The sequence below is a fragment of the Aptenodytes patagonicus genome, chromosome 2, assembly GCF_965638725.1.
Source record: "Aptenodytes patagonicus chromosome 2, bAptPat1.pri.cur, whole genome shotgun sequence".
NCBI classification, from domain to species: Eukaryota; Metazoa; Chordata; class Aves; order Sphenisciformes; family Spheniscidae; genus Aptenodytes; species Aptenodytes patagonicus.
Window position 1 is genome coordinate 130859467 of NC_134950.1, and position 20572 is coordinate 130880038.

Below are 20572 nucleotides of genomic sequence, written 5' to 3' on the forward strand. Positions count from 1 at the left end.
CATTTACAGCTCTATGTGAAATCATTAACATCATATTTTGGGGAGCTCGCAAACAATGGCAATGAGGAGAAATGTAATATTTTAAAATGAAAAGAAAAACAGTTGAGAGTTTCAAAACCATGCCCTTCTCAGAAACAAAGCTTGATGAGATGACATCTTCTCTCCAAAATTATACATGAGGATTCATGAGCAGTAAATTTTAGATCTTCCCAAATTAACAAATGAAGTAAGAGATGGGCATGATCCAAAATCCAAGACACAAACATGCTGAGATCTGGGCCCTATCTTTGCATCTAGTTAATGTCTTTATTATGGATCAAATAAAAAAAATCAGGATTTGAACATATGTCAGATGTAATTGTAATCCTCTGCCAGATTTTCAGAATTCTACCACTGATTTTTGAGCATCTGTAACATCATCCAGAGAAAGTTTGAACTTGGACATAGTGCAGTCAGAAAAGAAAAATGAAGGTAAAAATTGAAGGTCCATGTATGCCCCACTGCTCCATGATGCTTGCACACTCAAGATACACCAAATTCTGTAGTCAAAGGCATGTAAGTGAAATGGTTACCATCATATCTGGATCCTTTCTAATGCTTGCCTTAAATGATGGAGTACGCTCTGCAGATACATTGACTGTTCTTCTTGGGCACTGGTCTAGAGGAAACTATATATTTCCCTAGATCCTTAAGGAAAGTTTTTAACTATATAGAGGCATACGGTGAGGCAGATGTTTTAAAGACTTTTAAAACCCATGGAGTTTTCCAAACTAAATGCATACTCCCTTTGGTTAGAGCATTTTTAGATAGAAACTTAACCTTCGCCAGGTCTACCAAAAATAATTTAGTTTGAAAAGTGACATCCTATGTAATTCTTTTGTAAGGCTGACTAATACCCTTTGTAAATAAATTGGCTGTTGTATTTCTAATTGAATATATGCTTAGAAGCTATCATAAAAATAATTACATTTTGTAGAGCTTTAACTCATGTAACTCGACAAAGTCATAACACGATATTGACCTATTGTGTTCACTGAAAATGAAGTTTTCATAACACAATAAATATTCAATGAACTTAGTTTCAGGAAGAAGAGGTGCTCAATCAAGGGATTAAAAAAAAGAAAAACATCTAAGATCTAATTGTAATGTTGCTGATAACAACAAAAACACAGCTGAGCCCACAGAAGTGCTGAAAACCTGACAAATAAGCTTTAATCATCTGACAAAACTCAACTCTAAATTGCAAGTATCGCTGCTTAGAATAAGAAAGTAAAATTTCTGTATTCTCATGGTAAAATTGATGCCCCCTTGGAGATACTGACAAAATTGCTTTGCAGGGTATTTAATTTCTTGTCAGCAGCAAGGTGTGGCCAGTTAAATAATTTATATTTTCATTTTGGAAGGCCAGAAGTGCAAAAAGAGATACTTATCCTACGGGAAGCTTGTACTGCACCCCAATGAAGGCACTATAGGTGCATGGATTATAATGCAATTTCCAAAGTTGCTGGTTGATCACTCCTTGGCACGTTCATGGCTTGTAAGTGGTAGAGCAATAGGCCTGATATGAAATACTTGTAATGCTAGCATTTTATTAGAAAACAATGTTGGAAAGATATCTTTTAACAAATATTTAGTTGGGCACAAGTAAGAACAGGGTGTAGTTCTGCAGCTCTTCCACCTAATGCAAAATGCTACATAAGCACTCCATAAAACACAGTGTACATGAATTACCAACAGCTGCACACATTTCAAGCCCCAGTTTGTAGTCAGAACCTAACTATGCTCATGCATTAGACAACAACATTTCTAGATGAAGTCTTATCTTCTTTTGTCCGCAAAGTAAGGTTTTGCTCTTTTACTTTTTCTTCTACTGGGCTGGACAAATCTCTGAGGACCAGCCCAGACACAGTTCCACAGTCAGAGCCCCAGATATTTCTTAAGACGGTAGATAGTTCATGTGAATTAGCTACTTACATTTCTCCTCCCCCATGTGGCAAAAACCTCTCTTTCCAGAGAAGTTATTTCATGTCTACAGCTACAGTGTATTCTGGTGAGAAAGGAAAGAAGGGAGTGGTATGGAGGGAGACATGTCCCTTTGAGTGGAGCTACAAGACAGTCTCCAAAAAGCTAGCTGGCGCTCTGCATGACCGTAGAGGGTATTACTGGAGGACTTTTCCTCCGGGACCATTTGCCATGTGGAATGGGAACTGTATGGCTGAACTTGTCCTGTTTGGTGGGCCAGCTGTGCAGGCTGACTGGGCAGGCTTTGGGTGGCTTGTCCCTCTCACCCCTATGCTGCGTTACTACCTTGGTGCCACATAAGGCTGCAGATTGCATCTCTGGGACATGCAACTGGTATTCTGTAGATGTCTAAACAAATCAGAGAGCTGCACAGCTCTTTTGTTCATATTCATGAGGAAGCCTCCAATATACCTTCGCAACAGTCTCATAGTATAACACAATAAAGATTTCCCTTCCAGTAGAGTTACGTTTATTCTAAGGTAGAGACCTGACTATATGACATATAAAAGCTATGTATAAGAATTTTAAGAGCTAACTCAGCAGATCTGCAAGGAGCACATTCCTTTTGATATTTTATGATAATTCTCTATTTTGTGATATTCTCTAAACATTTATACTTACTGTTGCATAGAAGCTCCAGTGTACATGGTAAGTGCACCTGCATTCCTGCAGAACTAGGTCATAAATTCCTTCAGTCTCATTTATCAAGGAGTAGGTAAATTTAGAAAAGAAATGTACTGGAAACTCTTCTTCTCTGTGGTAAGCATGTACAGCTCTTCTCAACAGTAATTTGTCAGATGACTATATTTGGATATGTGGGAGATTTAAATCCTTCTTGCTTTTGCAAGTCAGCAGTTTTTTTTCTCTTCGCCACTTCATTGAAAGGACGAGATGGGGATATTTTCAATATCAACTTTTCATGACTGTGGCAGTCAATACATACAAAGCACTATATATAGCTAATTATTTTAGTTAAACTTTTTCTTTTTACTAGGAATAGTTTATACCAGCTCTAGTGCCATCAATATATTTGTAGTGAAGACAAATGTCTTCTATTTTTTTTTAAATTATCCTGGTTTGTCTCCCAAAAAAACCCAAGATTTTTTTCAGGGTTCTTAAACTAAAAGAAATTAGTAACATAAGTAAATTAACTGCTTTTTTGTGATATCGTATAAAGTTCATTTAATTTTTAGATTACAGGTAAAACATACAAGTTTAAACACATAGCTAATTTAAGAAATAAAATTGCAAGCATATCATTAGAAGTATATAAATCATTTGCAAATCATCTCCTTTAAGGACATGGTCACACTGTCACTTCACAGAGGGTCTCAACATTCAACGTTACTGCTCCCTAAGCAAACTGGCTGTTACTGTCCTTTTCCAGGCTATCAAATGCCTTGCAGCTAAGCTTGGAATTAGAAATGTTAGTGCTTCTAGTCCATTCAGTGCAAAGAGCATGTCTATCTATGCCCTCTTTGCTTCTCTGTGCTCCATCAGTCTGTACACATCTGTTAGAGCTTTTCTTATCTTATATTTAGAGTGTAATACCCTTTTGGGCAAGAGCAGCCTTTTTACCCTGTGTTAATTCAGCAATGCAGACAAGAGGGTCTTGACCTATAACTAGGATCCCAGGTGCTGTTGCGATAAAATTAATGGTAATGGCTTTTTTTTTTTGCTGTCAGCTAAAGTGTTAGAAACCTGATTTGCAGTTTTATGTGTTCAGAGTCCAAATCATGACAAAAAAGGTTTGAGCTACTACAGGTGATGCATTCCTGTCTTTTTTAAGAAATAAGTACCCTCCTCCATACAGCAATACATGTTACATTAAAATTAAACCTTTATTATCAAAATATGCAAAAAACCGCACAAAACAAAACCTTGAAGAATGTCAGTTATAAGGTTGCTAGCAGAATTTTGGGCCTGCATGTATGCAGCATGGCACAATCTGATTACCTAACTCCTATCATAGTTGGTAAATTAATCTCACCTCTGTCCTGATGTTCTCACCTGCTCAGGTCTCACCTTCAGAGAAACTCAGGCTAAAGTCTTTCAGTACTTTATTTACATGGCAGTTTCTCGGTCCTAACAGTGAGTGTATTAACAGTCCTGACTCAGAATCTCGAAATAGATTCTCCTGGGGGCAATGACAGTGGTAATCAATACCTTAAAATCTCTGTAAATGAACATATTACTTATTTGCAACAGCAAGATATCAAGAGGACTATATTTTTTATAAAAGCAGTGAAATATGCTGTACGTATTTTCATACTGCCTGTTTAACCACCAGCGATCTGCAAGAGTGGGGCTGTTTACTTCTGGACTCCTCTGTAAGAGTCCTCTCTGCTTCTCAAAGCTGAGTAATGCAATAGGTGGTCCCTGACAGTCGATACTTTCCCCTCGCCTGCTGTCTCCCCCACTCCAGCAGTCAAGAAAATTTTTGTCAGCTTCTACCTGTTCAAATGCAACCTCCCAACTTGTTAAAACAGGGGCAGATGCCTCAGCATAGAAGCTATTTCCTTTAGTAGGTCTAATTACAAATGAAAGGGTAATTGCAGAATTGCAACAAAAACATGCTAGTTTTCATCTGACTAGCCTGCATAATCACACAGGGGATGATATGACAGTATGGAGTTCAGTTCAGGTCAGTATAGACTGTTGCAGTCTACATGACATCCATTTCTCCTTGTCTTCTACACTAATAGCATCCATACTAGTTAGATAACAGGTAAGTATACTAACCCTCACTACAATCCTCTCCTTGCTTGCTCCACAGATTTCTCAATATCGTCTAAGTCTTTTCCTCTGCATTCTTACCTAAGAAGCCACTGTGTTGCTTTCTGGACCAGGATGCTGCCCCAACCAGGCAGCCATACGATAAACAATGTACGATGTATTAACACTTTATTTGTCCTTGCCTTGTCTTAATTTTCTAATCCTTGAATCTACAACCTAAGTAACATTTTTCAATATGATTTTTTCTATGTGTCATTTGAATCAAGGAAGTTGAGATCCAAATGTGGATCTATGTGGTTGTTTCGGAAATGAGTCCCGTTGTCTGACTCAATTCTTTCTGGGGTGCCATGTCGCCATAGGACTTGCTTTTCAAGGCCCAGGATAGTGTTCCGGGCAGTGGCATGGGGCACGGGATATGTTCCCAGCCATCCGGTGGTTGCCTCCACCATTGTAAGCATGTGGCGCTTGCCTTGGCGGGTTTGTGGGAATGTGATATAATCGATCTGCCAGGCCTCCCCACGTCTGTATTTCAGCCATTGTCCTCCATACCAAAGAGGCTTTAACCGCTTGGCTGGCTTGATTGCAGTGCATGTTTCACATTCATGGATAACCTGTGCAATAGTGTCCATGGTCAAGTCCACCCCTCGATCACAAGCCCATCTGTATGTTGCATCTCTTCCGTGGTGACCTGAGGTGTCACGGGCCCACCGAGCTATAAATAACTCACCCTTATGTTGCTAGTCCAGATCCACCTGAGCCACTTCAGTCTTAGCAGCCTGATCCACCTGCTGGGTGTTTTGATGTTCTTCAGTGGCCCGACTCTTGGGTATGTGAGCATCTACGTGACGGACTTTTACAACCAGGTTCTCCACCCGGGCAGCAATATCTTGCTACAATGCGGCAGCCCAGATGGGTTTGCCTCTGCGCTGCCAGTTGGTCTGCTTCCATTGCTGCAACCACCCCCACAGGGCATTTGCCACCATCCATGAGTCAGTATAGAGATAGAGCACTGGCCACTTTTCTCGGTCAGCAGTGTCTAAAGCCAGCTGGATGGCCTTTACTTCTGCAAATTGGCTCGATTCACCTTCTCCTTCAGCAGTTTCTACAACTTGTCGCATAGGACTCCATACAGCAGCTTTCCACCTCCGATGCTTTCCCACAAGATGACAGGACCCATCAGTGAACAGGGCATATTGCTTCTCATTTTCTGGTAGTTCATTATACATTGGGGCCTCCTCAGCACGCGTTACCTCCTCCTCTGGCGATATTCCAAAATCTTTGCCTTCTGGCCAGTCCACGATCACTTCCAAGATTCCTGGGCGACTGGGGTTTCCTATTCGAGCCTGTTGTGTGATCAGTGCGACCCACTTACTCCATGTAGCATCAGTTGCATGATGTGTACAGGAGATCCTCCCTTTGAACATCCAGCCCAGCACCGACAGTCAGGGTGCCAGGAGGAGCTGTGCTTCAGTGCCGATCACTTCTGAAGCAGCTTGAACCCCTTCATATGCTGCTAATACCTCTTTTTCAGTTGGAGTATAGCGGGCCTTGGATCCTCTGTATCCCCAACTCCAAAACCCTAGGGGTTGACCTCGAGTCTCCCCTGGTGCTTTCTGCCAGAGGCTCCAGGTAGGGCCGTTCTCCCCGGCTGCGGTGTAGAGCACATTTTTTACATCTTGCCCTGCCCGGACTGGCCCCAGGGCTACTGCATGAACTATCTCCTGTTTAATTTGTTCAAAAGCTTGTCGTTGCTCAGGGCCCCATTTGAAATCGTTCTTCTTTCGGGTCACTTGATAGAGAGGGTTTACAATCAGACTGTAATTTGGAATATGCATTCTCCAAAACCCCACAACGCCTAAGAAAGCTTGTGTTTCCTTTTTGCTAGTTGGTGGAGACATGGGTGTTATTTTGTTGATCACATCCATTGGGATCTGACGACGTCCATCTTGCCATTTTATTCCTAAAAATTGGATCTCCTGTGCAGGTCCCTTGACCTTACTTTGTTTTATGGCAAAACCGGCCTTCAGAAGGATTTGGGCTATTTCCTTCCCTTTTTCAAAAACTTTTCCTGCTGTGTTGCCCCACACAATGACATCATCAATGTATTGCAGGTGTTCTGGAGCCTCACCCTGTTCCAGTGCAGTCTGGATTAGTCCATGGCAAATGGTAGGGCTGTGTTTCCACCCCTGGGGCAGTCGGTTCCAGGTGTACTGAATGCCCCTCCAAGTGAAAGCAAACTGTGGCCTGCACTCTGCTGCCAAAGGGATTGAGAAAAACGCATTAGCAATATCAACTGTGGCATACCACTTGGCTGCCTTTGATTCCAGTTCGTACTGAAGTTCTAGCATGTCTGGCACAGCAGCACTCAGCGGTGGCGTGACTTCATTTAGGCCATGATAGTCTACTGTTAGTCTCCACTCTCCATTAGACTTCCGCACTGGCCATATGGGACTGTTAAACGGCGAACGAGTCTTGCTGATCACTCTTTGGCTCTCCAGTCGACGAATCAGCTCATGAATGGGAATCAAGGAGTCTCGGTTGGTGCGATATTGCCGCCGGTGCACCGTGGTGGTAGCGATTGGCACTTGTTGGTCTTCGACCTTCAGCAATCCCACAACAGAGGGGTCCTCCGAGAGACCAGGCAAGGTGGACAGCTGTTTAATTTCCTCCATCTCCAAGGCAGCTATACCAAAAGCCCACCGGTACCCTTTTGGGTCCTTAAAATACCCTCTCCTGAGGTAGTCTATGCCAAGGATGCACGGAGCATCTGGGCCAGTCACAATGGGGTGCTTCTGCCACCCATTCCCAGTTAGACTCACTTCGGCTTCCAATACAGTTAGCTGTTGGGATCCCCCCATCACCCCAGAAATACAGATGGGTTCTGCCCCTATATAGCTTGATGGCATTAGGGTACACTGTGCACCGGTGTCTACCAGAGCCTTATACTTCTGTGGGTCTGATGTGCCAGGCCACCAAATCCACACAGTCCAGTAAACCCGGTTGTCCCTTTCCTCCCCCTGGCTGGAGGCAGGGCCCCTCTAATCCTCATCACAGTACTCATTTCTTATTTCTTGTACGTACGAGTCAGAAGTTTCTTCATTAAGATCAGGAGTAAGATCAGCCCTTCTACTCTGTCTGGGGAACTGCCCGCTGGAAACTGGAGCAGCAATTTTCCTGGAAGAACCTCTTTCTGTGATTGTTTTCTCTTGCAATTCACGTACCCGTGCCCCTAGGGCTGCAGTAGGTTTCCCATCCCACTTCCTCATGTCCTCTCCATGGTCACGCAGATAAAACCATAGGGTGCCCCGTGGTGTGTACCCTTTATATTCTCTCTCTTGAGCAAAAGAATGCTTACTTCTAATAGCCGAGATACTGGTCCGTACAGGTGAGGAGTAGGACCTATCCTCCCTGAGTTGCTGGATCTCCCGGGACAGTTTTTCGGACAGTTTCTCCACAGCCAAGACGAGGGAGGAAGAAAGACTTTCCTCATATTGCCAGAGTTGACTAGCCAATTCATCCACTGTTTGTTTCTCTCCATCTTTCCAGGTCATTGCAAAATTTACATACTACACTAACGTCAAGGTCAATGTTCTAAAAACAAACCTCACAAGCGAGACATCACTATTCACTGCAGACCACAGCAAACTGCAAAAACCAACACCAATCTTTAACATGTACAGCAGGAAAAAGAGCATGATGCAGATTATACAAATCAATATCGAGAACAGAGAAACCAACATTGTGACCCACAACTATTAACAGATATAAGTTCCTTAATACACTCCGGTTAATCTGTTATTATCTCAAACCCTTCGAGCCCCACATTGGGCGCCAAAAAGGACTGTCGTGGTTTAATCTCAGTTGGCAACTGAGCACCACGCAGCCGCTCGCTCACTCCCTCCCACCCGGTGGGATGGGGGAGAGAATTGGAAGAGCACAAGTTAGAAAAACTCGTGGGTTGAGATACAAACAGTTTAATAATTGAAATAAAATGATAATAATAATAATAATATGATAATAATAATAATACACAAAGCAAGTGATGCACAGTACAATTGCTCACCACCCGCCGACCAATACCCAGCCAGTCCCCGAGCAGCGGCCCCCCCGGCCAGCTTTCCCCCAGTTTATGTACTGAGCATGACATCACATGGTATGGAATATCCCTTTGGCCAGTTGGCTGTGCCCCCTCCCAGCTTCTTGTGCACCTCCAGCCTTCTCAGTTGGTAGAGCATGGGAAGCTGAAAAGTCCTTGGCTAGTGTAAGCATTACCTAGCAACAACTAAAACATCGGTGTGTTATCAATGTTGTTCTCATCCTAAATCCAAAACACAGCACTGTACCAGCTACTAGGAAGGAAATTAACTCTATCCCAGCCGAAACCAGGACAATATGGATTGGCCAGAAGGCAAAGATTTTGGAATATCGCCAGAGGAGGAGGTAACGCGTGCTGAGGAGGCCCCAATGTATAATGAACTACCAGAAAATGAGAAGCAATATGCCCTGTTCACTGATGGGTCCTGTCATCTTGTGGGAAAGCATCGGAGGTGGAAAGCTGCTGTATGGAGTCCCATGTGACAAGTTGTAGAAACTGCTGAAGAAGGTGAACACATATTTGGCTTTTGTGAGGGGAAAATCAACAACAGGATATTTTACTCCAGATTATATCATAACATAATAGCAAAACAAGAATTTGCAATGTAATGAAGGCTTGATGTAAAAAAGGAATAAAAAGTAAAGAAGAAAGGTAGTGTCTTAATGGGAAAGCACACTACATGTTTAAAGTTACAGCAGTTCTGAAATAAAACATCGGTGTCTGCAGATCTGACAGGTCTTTTTGAAGTGCGTGACATAAGGAAAACCTAAAAGTTATCATTTTTATCTATAGCTATCTTAGATCTGACAATGAAAAATGATTTAGAATAATTAGGTATAAATATTTTTACAGAATCTGGCTTGTATAAAACTTTATAGACTGTAGAATACTATGAGATACTCTCAAAACTCCACATCGGTTTCTTTTGTTGAAAGTAGTTACTAGTTAACTTTAGGCAGTGTCACCTAAAAGTGCGAAGGAAGCACGAATATTTTCCAGGGTATGTGAAAATGGAAGAAAATCTGGAAAGAAGAGAGTCTTGAATAATTTCTTCATTTTTATATGGAAATTATTTTCTATTCTGGTAGCAGGAAAATCCTTCTTTTATCAAGCACCTGCTCTGTTAAAAGGCAGGAAAAAGGATAAATAAATAGAAAATAGGAATAGGCACAAAGGACATTTCTAGGTTAAAAAAAATGTGAGGCATGCTTGTGCTATAGAAGAAAAGAAAAGCAATTTTAGTCGTTATGGGATGTCTGTGGAATGCAATATAGCATTCTAACACTCTAGGATCTCTACCTATGTGATGGGGCTGAAAGAGGCAGTCCAATCAAATATTGAAGCAGCTGCTGAAAAGATTTCAAAATATATAGTAAAGGCTTTGCAGGTTTAAACTGGATTGAGACATTGTAATTTGAACAGCCAAGCCGTGAGCTTTGAAACCAGAAATAGTAAATTCTGAGAAATCCTAACAAAACATTTTATTACACCAATGTGTAATAGACACTAATGTTTTAGCAAACTGGTACAAAGCTCTCCAAGGAGAGTAGTGTAACCTTAGAACAAGCTACCCAAAGTAGATGGAGGCCTCTCCAGGACTTGGATGGCGCAAGTCGTGTCTGACCCAATTTAGTGCTGGTGAAAGCCTTGCTTCAGCTAGCTGCCTGGACTAAATAAACCCCAGAGGTTCTCTCCAGTCAATGTTTCTACCATTCAAAGTACAGCAGTTAAGAGTTAAAGAGTCTGATGTAATTTCTAATTGGCTGAGCAGGGCTTTTATGCACAATATTTGCAACTTTCAATAAATTATACTCTATGGTATTTCTGTTACAGAAGCCATGTGGAAAGATCACGGTGTTATATTACCTCTTGGGACTATTCCCTCTTACAGGGTGTACACTGAGCAGATTTTCCCCCTACATGTGGCACTGAGAATTTCTATTATGCTTGCAGAAATTGGTCCAGATACAGCTTTTCCTCTGAGATAAAAACTGCTTTGTGGAATTAATGAACAATATGTAGGCAATATGTGGTTAGACACAGCAGGACGCTTTCAACTTTGTCAAATCTCAGGGGCTTCATCCACACACCAGATTTTTACTTTTCACTTAAAAATTGTCCAAAATTTTTGTCCTAGGTATAAAACCTTGGAAATGTATTAATAACTACATAAAACCCTCACGCTCCCTATAATAAAGTTCTTTCATCCCTATTTTTTTCTGGGCTGCAAATCCAATGGGTTATCTCAGTCCTGGGGTGTTTTGTGATTGCTAAAATGGTTCAATCAGAAGGCAAAGTATGCTGCATAAAGGAAAATATAGTTTAATCAAGGAACTGAGCCTGTAGAAAAGAACAGCAGGGAAGAATGACAGAATAAAACCTACTAAGGCCCAAAGCAGCTGAGATACAAATTAATGTTAAACTAAATGGAAATGTTTCAGTTCATTTCAACAAACGACACTGGTTTGGCACAGCTCCATCACAAAAATAGTGGTTTGGGTTTTCAAATGCAAAATTGAATGATTTCCACAAAATTAATTTCTATGGATATTTTAAAATTTAAATTTATATTTTAAATCCTGACAAGGTCTGGTATACACAGGTCTGAAATGAGGGACGTTAGTAAAGAAAACTTTTCCTAGAAAGTAAGTTTTACATATAAAGCAGGCAGAAAAGTAGGGCCAGGTTTTCAGATAAGCCTTTACGAGACCTTCATTTGTAAGTGTAGGTCTTTACTGTGTGCAGATGGGTTTCCACACACACTTCCAGCACATGTCCAGGTGATTACAGCTGTGAATGTAAAACCTCCTTGTAGCAGTTAAATTTCTCTGTGTCTATTCTAACAGAATGACAAACAAGTGAAAAACTATGTGCCTCTGCTCGTATTGTACTAAAAATTGTGCATAACTATGATTATCTGCAAATAGGATTTCCTCTTCAAAAACTAGATGAACTTTCCTTCCCCAATTATACTTACTCAAAAGTGTAACTCAATCAGGTAAAAGAAAAAGTTTTCTTTCATAAATATTTCACACTATAATTTTCTCCAATTTGGGCCTCATATATAGTATTCTACACCAGAATTGTTTTAACGATTCAGGTAAGGTATCCAGCAGACTTTAAGAAATATTTCCTAGTTGTTTTGAAATAAATAAGTACATTTATTCATTACAATTTCTTCATGATTTTAATAAATTTATCTATTTTAGTTCTTATAAGACTGGAAATCAAGTACCTCAAACATTAATTCATGGAAAACGTACACATTGTGCGTACAATAAAAACATTACTTTTACTGAGAGGTAAAACTCAAGAGGATTCAAAAACACTGAAAATATTGAAAAGCATTCTAGTGTAAGGCATTCTCCTTGGATTTAAAATTTCTGTTTCAACTGCCTTAGAATACTTCATCACTGTGAAATGCTTCAGTACTGTGGTACCTCCTTGTCTTTTTCAAAGGATGTACAATGTAACAAGTGCAGTTTGTAATTATTTGTGAGATGGGTGCTTTGAGAAGTTTCATAGCTTCAAAGTAATTGTCTTGTTTTGGTCATTCAGTTTATTCCTATTTATTATTCATGTATGACAGTCCAGGGGCTATTTCTTTCATGTAAATGCTGCAAGAAATAACCCAAACTAGTTGGCTGAGTCTTTAAGATACTGATGCCCCTAAATCCTTCACAGGAGTGGTAACCATAAACCATTTCCTTCATGTATTAATTGGAAATGATTTTTCAGCCAGATTATTTCACTTCTGCCCTCCCAGATATCCGAAATAGACAGGTGAGTATATGGGTGTGTATGTTCCACACAACAATGGACCTTCAGTACAGACACCCCAGGTCAACAGAGCATTATATTTCATTTTAATAAATTGAAGGTGTCAGCACTCATGCATGATGCAACTGTATTTTTTAAATTCTTTTTCTTAAAGTTGTCTCTTAAAAATCAGAAAGGACCATAGTTCCAAAGTAACTGGTTTTGTTATTATAAATTACAAAAATTTAAGAAAAAACTGGTAATCAAAAAGATAACAAAACAGACTGAAAGAGAGATTAAAATCAAACATTCAGGTACAGAGATGACAGACTGAAGTGAACAACCGATCATGGCTAGTGAATGATGTCCTGTGCAATTTACTCAGCATGAAGTTCTTTCCTCCCCTGCAAGGATTCATAAATCTACACATGCCAATTCTAACCTGATGGATGTGTGTGTTTGGAGCAGTGAAACTAGACCAATATTTTATAGTAGAATACAGTTTTCTTGGCCAAAAGCCTTGGAAATTTACCAACACTCTTTCTGGCAGTGAAGAGGATCCACTTAGTTCTATCAGTGCAACAAAACAAACTGAACTGCTGTTCCCACCCTTGACAGAGGTGAGCAAAATGGATCAGGGAGTTCTGGGAACCTGGGCTGAACCTTGCTGCCTGCCTGGCAGTGCGAGAGTAGATGCCAGATGCAGTCTTTCCCAAGAATCCAGTTGTAGTTCATTACTATTAGCTCTTATTAAGCTGAACACTTGTTCAAATTACTAGAAGCTGTTTTGTCACAGGTCCAGGCTCAAACTCCAGAAGGTAGGTCTGGAATCCAGAAGTAGGTAAATGTACCTGCACACACTGACCACTTACATGACCTGGGTCCAAAACCTGATCGTTCCTTAGCGCTATAATTTTACCCCGTGTCTTTTGTTAGCTGATCTACCTGATGGCCCCAGTACCTGGAGATCTGTGATCACGCAAAATCTCAGCTTTCATAAGTTTTAAAAATTAAGTTCCTGGTTGCCAGTGTTGCTAAAAATATGTTGAAAATAAGAATCTCAGAGGGTTCAAAAACAGACTGACAATTACGCATTTTAAAAATTTCATTTTCTTTTTACTTCTTTTTGTTCTGTTTTCTGAATGCTTGGATTTGGTAAAAACTGCTCATGTCACATTCAAAAACAAATTTATTAATTCTCTAACAGAAGGAAACGTTGTACAGAGACAGAGCTGGAATGATCTGGGATCCTTAATAGTTAAGACAATTCATATATAAAAAAGAAAAATAAAAACTAAGCCTCTATCTCAACTTTGATACCAACCCTTTTGTCACATCTAGCCATTTAAGACATTAAACTGCTTTGCAAAAAATTCATGATACATTAATATTTACCTGCTTCTACAATACATTATGACAATTAATATAATATGAAAATACTAAGAGTCAAGAGTTAACTAATTATTGCTTTAACAAATTATATATTATATTGACCAAGAATGAGAGTAATGACACCGATTTTTCCAATATGATTTCTACTGTTACTTACTCCCTGATTATGCTGGGTCCAAGAGCACCAGAAACTTGTATTAGTTCACTAACATACATTATTTGAGGAAGAACTAGCAGATACACCTACCTAAAAATAACCATTCTTCTGAAAAGAGGACAGCCTGAGTTTTAACCTGGATAAATGTACCAATGCCACAAGTATCTATTGTCAAGGATATGCTTAAATCTGCAACTTCAGAATTCCTGGCAAAATTGCTCAGGACCTTAAGAAAACTAACGAAGACTGCCTCAGGTTTCTTAGCATAAACTTGGAAAAAGCTTCCCGGCACTGAAAACTTCCCAAGCTGTTGAAACTCAAGAGTTACAGGGCAATGGCTCTCTTAATGGATAATCCAGCTTGATGCTGACTAATGAAATTCTGACAAGACTGAAGCTACCACAGGGCCACAAAGGACTTGGACAGAATTTAAGAACCCAAGCTCAAAAGTCTAACCTAAAGCTTGCATCTAAGACATTAGACACCTACATTTTGGTTAGTCTGTATCAGCCAACTTCTGCATCAGGCCAGAAATGTCACCATCTTTGCATGATTAAGACACTCAGAGCATCTCTCCTATCTGCACCCAGTGGGGATCCTTCAGCCACCTTGCCCTGCATCTACATCCCCTGAAGGACTCAATGGGAAAGGTAGTTGTGAACTCTTGTTCTTCCTCTCTCACTCATCACTGCATAGCTCTAGCAAATTTAATTGCAGAAGAGTATGTGGATTGTCATTTCATCTAATACCTCACTGGTAAAAAGAAACATGAAAGACTTCAGATCTCTGTTCTTCTCAGCTTTGGAGAGTCCAAGCCTGCACCTCTAGCTTCACCTGGACACTGGAGACTCTGGGTAGAGACTCAAGCATTGGCCATTCCTCTGTTGAAATCACATCAGTTTGGGAAGGAAAAGAACAATCAGGACTCAAGGAAGAGAGCTGCCCAGGAAGAATGCTGAGTGAAGTAACCCATCCATCAGGATATGGTGCTTTCTTAAAGAGATTTGCCTTGTACCTGTGTCTTCCATACCTTAGACACAAGTTCCAGTGCCCGAACCTCATGCTGAAGAAAAATGAAATTCAGTAACAATGCCTCTCCCTCCTTCTGTGGTCAAAAGAAATCAGTGGCCTCTTATTTTGTTTTTCACCAGAACAACCTACTTCACATCTGTGCTCTAGATGGAGACAACCCCAAGCTACTTGTGCAGACTCAGAGGAGTGTATGAACTGCTGTAGAAAAGGGCAATCCTTACTAGCACAGCTGGAACATTGCACAAACACAGGTAAACTTTCAGAAAACTCAACACTGCTAGATTTACCAGTTTGGGGCAACACTATTTGAGGGATTTCTATGTTAAATTCCATTACATGAAACACACATGTCTTCAGAACTTGTGAAAAGAGCTTATAACTTCCCTGCAGCCCAATGTGAGGCATATAAACCTAGAGTGAAAGGGCCTGAAGACAAAACCCTATTTTCAACATTTCCTACTGGTTCCACTCAGGTGCTATGCACCTCATTCTGCACCTAAATCTGCCATCCATTGCCCTGAGACTTAATTCAGGGTATAAATCCTTCACTGGGAGTCAGGCACCCAAGTCCCTTTAAAGGCTCTGACTGCAAGTGTGTGATAAACTGTGGGGGAGAAGTTTTATATTGCAGAGTATGTGAAAGTACAGTGGTTCAGTAATGATTGAGTTCTTGTTTTCAGAAGTGCTGTAAATTACAAAACAAATAGAAAATGAGTAAAAACCTGAGATGAGAGTGGAGGTATTTTATTGAAATGAAGATTTAAATAGCTGAAGAATACCCTTTACAGACCTGACTTTAAAGCTTCTCCCAAAGTAAACACATACAATTTATTTTCTATAAAAGCACACATTCTTTATTTTATTTTTTTTTTAAATTTTGCTTTGATAACAACTCGTCCATAGTCAGAATGTTGTAAGTGTTACTCTGAGTGCACTAATAAAAAGTTGCAGCTGAATTTCTGGTGGACAGGAAGGAATTTTTTTTGAGACAATTACACAAATTATACCTGACAGCTCTGACTATCTAAGGGAACCAGCATCCTGACTCTTGGCCTTCTAATCTCCTCACTACACTCAAGACAGCTGAGTTTCAACAGCTCATATGGTTCTCACAGAATGAATGCCTTTAGCAACATGAAACATTTTCAATATTATGTTTCCCATAGAGACAGATCGAAAAGTCATTTCTCATATTTGATAAGAACTTGAAGGGGAATAGCTTGGTATATACTAATTCAAAACAGCAGACAGCAAATAAAGAACCTATGCCTAAATCTGATACCAGTTAAACCTATAGAAATGAGAGCCAATGTATTGAAGTCAACGGAATTAGAGTGGTAGGATCATCCACGAACCTCAACACAGTCTAGTCTCTACTCTGTGTCAGCTAATGGAAAGTTAATCTTATTTTTACAGGTTGCTGAAAATCATGCCATGTCTCAGGGAAACATCTGTTTCACCAATAAGAACAAAGGAAGGGAACAAGGTGGAATGTAACAGAGAGGGATCTGAAAAAGCTAGAAGGGAAAAGCATGACAAGGAGTGTACCACTGTCTCAGGCAGGTGGGAATGACTAGTCCAGGAGTAACGTTTTTATCAGATGTTAGAGTCAAGCTGCTGCACAGGGAACAACTGTTTCCTGAGATGGGAGAATTTGCTGAGGTAAAGGTTTCCAGCACCTGAAAACAGTGCCCAGATTGCATATCTTCCAAATACCTCATGTAATCAGTTAAAATAGCAATACTAGAGCTAAGCAAGAGATCCAGATTTTAACATTATACTACACTGGTATATGTCCCAATGCCACCATGTCATGACAGTTCATGAATAATATTCCCAGACACTACATCTTTCTCATTGTGCAACCACATGGCTAAATTTGTGAATGTAACCATGTTTTTAAATTATTTGCAATGAGAATGTTGCCAGAATAAGGACAAAAAAACAAAATAAAGGCTTACAATTAGGCTCAGCAAGAACAAAGCAAATACACTTTTTGGTTCTGGGTATTTTCATAGGGACAACTTTATCACTCCCATTGCCCCAATCCAAATGCAAATTAAGCACCTCATTTGTTTAAATTAGCCAGAGAAATAGAAACACAGAAGCAAATGCTACTCCTACTAAAGTCAATGTTGTGAGATCTGGGCTATGGTGCATATCTGATGGCACAGCAAGGTCCAAAGTATTGTGTTAACAGTACTGCAGCTTTAAAATGTTTGCTTTAAGTGTTAGCAAAACCTCAGTCTTGAAATCTGTGCCGCAGGCTTTCTGAGAAAGCACTAAATGGAGTAAGGAGGTTGCTAAAAGCTTTTTTCTCGCTCTGCCTCTCCCCTCAAAAATAGAAGCAAACATAAAAAGCAAAGAGATCTTTTCATTTCAGGCATGGTTTTCCTTAGAACAAACCCATCCCTATATTTCAGCTGTTGTATGCATTGCAACATCCATATCTGGGGTACCATTTTTTCAGGTGGACACAACCTGAGACACGCCAGTGAAGAATAAAAATCATACTTTCCAAGGGGGAGATGTATTCCTTTTAATAAAAAATATAGGAATTCTGTTTTTTTACATTGTATTTTTTAATGCTGCCAATTAGAAAGCCTCCTAATGCCTGGAATGAACTTTGTATAAAATCTATTGATAGAAACTTGAGTCTTCAGTTTTGGTATTAATGTAATAAAATTAAAAGGTTAAAAATTAAAACCTGTAAATACAAGATTAAGGATCATATCCTACTGCTTTCCCTGCAGTAAGAAATCTCTTTTACATACTCTCCAAAACTGCACAAAAATTTCCAGTTGAGGCCTTCATACAGGAGAACAGAATATCCTCAGTGTCTTAGAATAACACTACCTTTACTATATCCCAAGCAAGATTTCTCCTGTGTGCATTATTTGTTTGTGATTTTTTATGATCTCCAGTTCTCATTTTACTTTGTTTAATCACTCATACACTAAATCGCATCTAATGTTCTCCCCTCAATATACCGCCTACATGGATGCTGTGAGGTGTAGTGGACTGGTTATTTGAAGTTTTCTTAAGGTGAAAAGAAAGGCTAGCTACATAAAATCAGCTGTGTATCACCGGAGTAGCAAAAATTATAGCACACAGAGGGCCAAGACTTAACTTCATTGTGTTTCACCAGCAAGTAAATCTGCATGTGGAGAGCAATAGAATTTGCACTGATCGAAGAAATTACATAATCTTATTTTTCTGCTCATATATATGACACATAAGCTTAAACAGAAATTTTATCAGTGCTGAACTGGTCTTTGCAAAATAATGGCTTCATGCCAGGTATCTGGAGTTTTCTGAGCTCTTTTTTTTAAAAATAATTTCTAATAGTTTAACATTTTAAAACTGTTTCCCTTAGAAATACAAACAAACCCCCCCCAACAAATCCCCAAAGCCATAAAATATTTAACTTAGTGCTAGAGAGAACTTTAGAAATAACCATTCTGACAGATACAGAACCAATATCTGTAGGAGCTTCGCAGGAGTCATTGCAGTGTAATTTTTATTATACATTTATAGCATCTAAATATTTTAGAGACTATCCATGAAGGTGATAGAAGAGCTTTCCAGAAAAAATACAAAACCACACTTTTGGAAAAAAACTAAAATAAAATCGGGCTGTAAGCTCAACAGTGAAACCCTTTTGCCAGGTAGGAGGCTAAATCCTGAGTACACACCACTAAGAAGTGCCTTGGCCCATCCAACGGGGAGGTGTGTTGCCTGTAGCTGTCCAGGGAAGGTCACTGAGTCTCATGTTGAGACAAGCCAGCGGTGAGAGGCAGTTAAGGAGCAGTTCCTGCCTGTGAAGCTGGCTAGAAAATGATCAGTGTGTTATAACCCAGATACAACAATCTTCACTGAGATGCAAATGGGACTTCTGTGAAATGGCTCTGTTCCAGTTAAACTGGGATTGGTTCTAGTGAGGTTGTTGGGACATTTGTTTATTACTGCCACTGCCGAAGAGAGGACAAAACTGAGGGGTGAAAGTTAATGTTTTTGTAGCAATAAATGCCAAGAGCCCCAGGGGATATGAGGAGAATTTCCTGAATGTGGCCTCAGCTGAGGGAAAAGGGAGAGGGACAGGCTGCATGGGGAGCACTGCCAGCAGCCCCACCGGGAGAGCAAGGATGCAGCCCATCCTCATCATTGGGACTGCAATGAATGCTTTGAAATCAGCTATCATTTGTGGCCTATATAAGCTGACAATGTGTCTCCATAGCTACTTCCTACCAGAGAGACTCTTCTTTTTATTATTATTATTATTATTATCTGGATTTGTTTTTCTGTTAGCAGTATTTGACCAATTTGTGCACAGTGGGCTTTCTTTGTATATTCTCCCCTACAGCTGCAGCCTTTTCTTTGAGAGGTTTGCACTCTATAAGGAGTTCAGCAGCAGGTCACAGACCTGGTTTACAAAGGGAAGGAGAAATAAACAACCAACTAGAAGAATAAAAAGACTCCACAAAGCTTTCAGTAACCTATGGACAAACTGGAGAGATGTATTTATTGGACTTTCTTCTTTTCCTCTTCCTGATCCAGCATCCTCACCTCATCTGAGGTCAGGCACCTTTAACATACTTGTCATTTTTCTTTCAGACATCGTTATTAGATGATATTTAATGGGGTTAAGAGAGAAGAAAGAAATTAAAGGAGATAAAAATAGGGCATACTGCAGTTTGAATGCATGTCATTGAGCCTTTTGTCACAGGTGTTTGCATCATTTCCCCCACCAAATACTTTTCCTGTTGGGAAACTCTGTCTCACCATCAGATACTCTTTGTTTATGAAAGATACACATGTGCATTCTTTTCCTCTCACAGATAACTTACATATTCTAAATTACTCATATGCTTTTTAATCATGTCTTTAGTATCTAACAGCATAAAGAAAACTAGCAGGGCTTCCTCCTTCCAGTTAATTTTATCACTGTCCTTGTTTCCTCTTCTGATTCAATGAACACAGTAGATTTAGGCTAAAGGTAAATACAAATAGCATTAAAAAGATAGAACACAAGGAATCAGAAAGAAAAGGGAGAAAAAGGGATGCTTAGTATTGATATGGCATCTGAGAAAGACAGCAAAAGAAATGCACCTCTACAGTAAAGCCAGAATGACCCACGTGGGAAGATGTGGAGTATCAGCTGTTGCACTAGCAGATAACACACCTTCAACAGCATACAAGTACCTGATGATGCCAGGCTTCTATACAAGGTATATTGTTTCCCCACTGTACCATCACACATGGGTACAATCCTTAGAAATAATAAACAACCTTAAACAAAAAAGGAAAAGCTTAAAATCTAAAGAGTCAATCTGGAACACTCAATTAAATCAGAATGAAGGCTGGGGCAGAAACTGCAT

At 39.9% G+C, this 20572-nt stretch overlaps 1 protein-coding gene across 1 annotated transcript in view; it reads right to left on the bottom strand.

Annotated features, from left to right (window-relative positions):
- The window catches only part of KCNH8 (potassium voltage-gated channel subfamily H member 8), a 204339-nt gene that overhangs the window by 59696 nt on the left and 124071 nt on the right, over positions 1–20572 (bottom strand). The window lies entirely within an intron of this gene.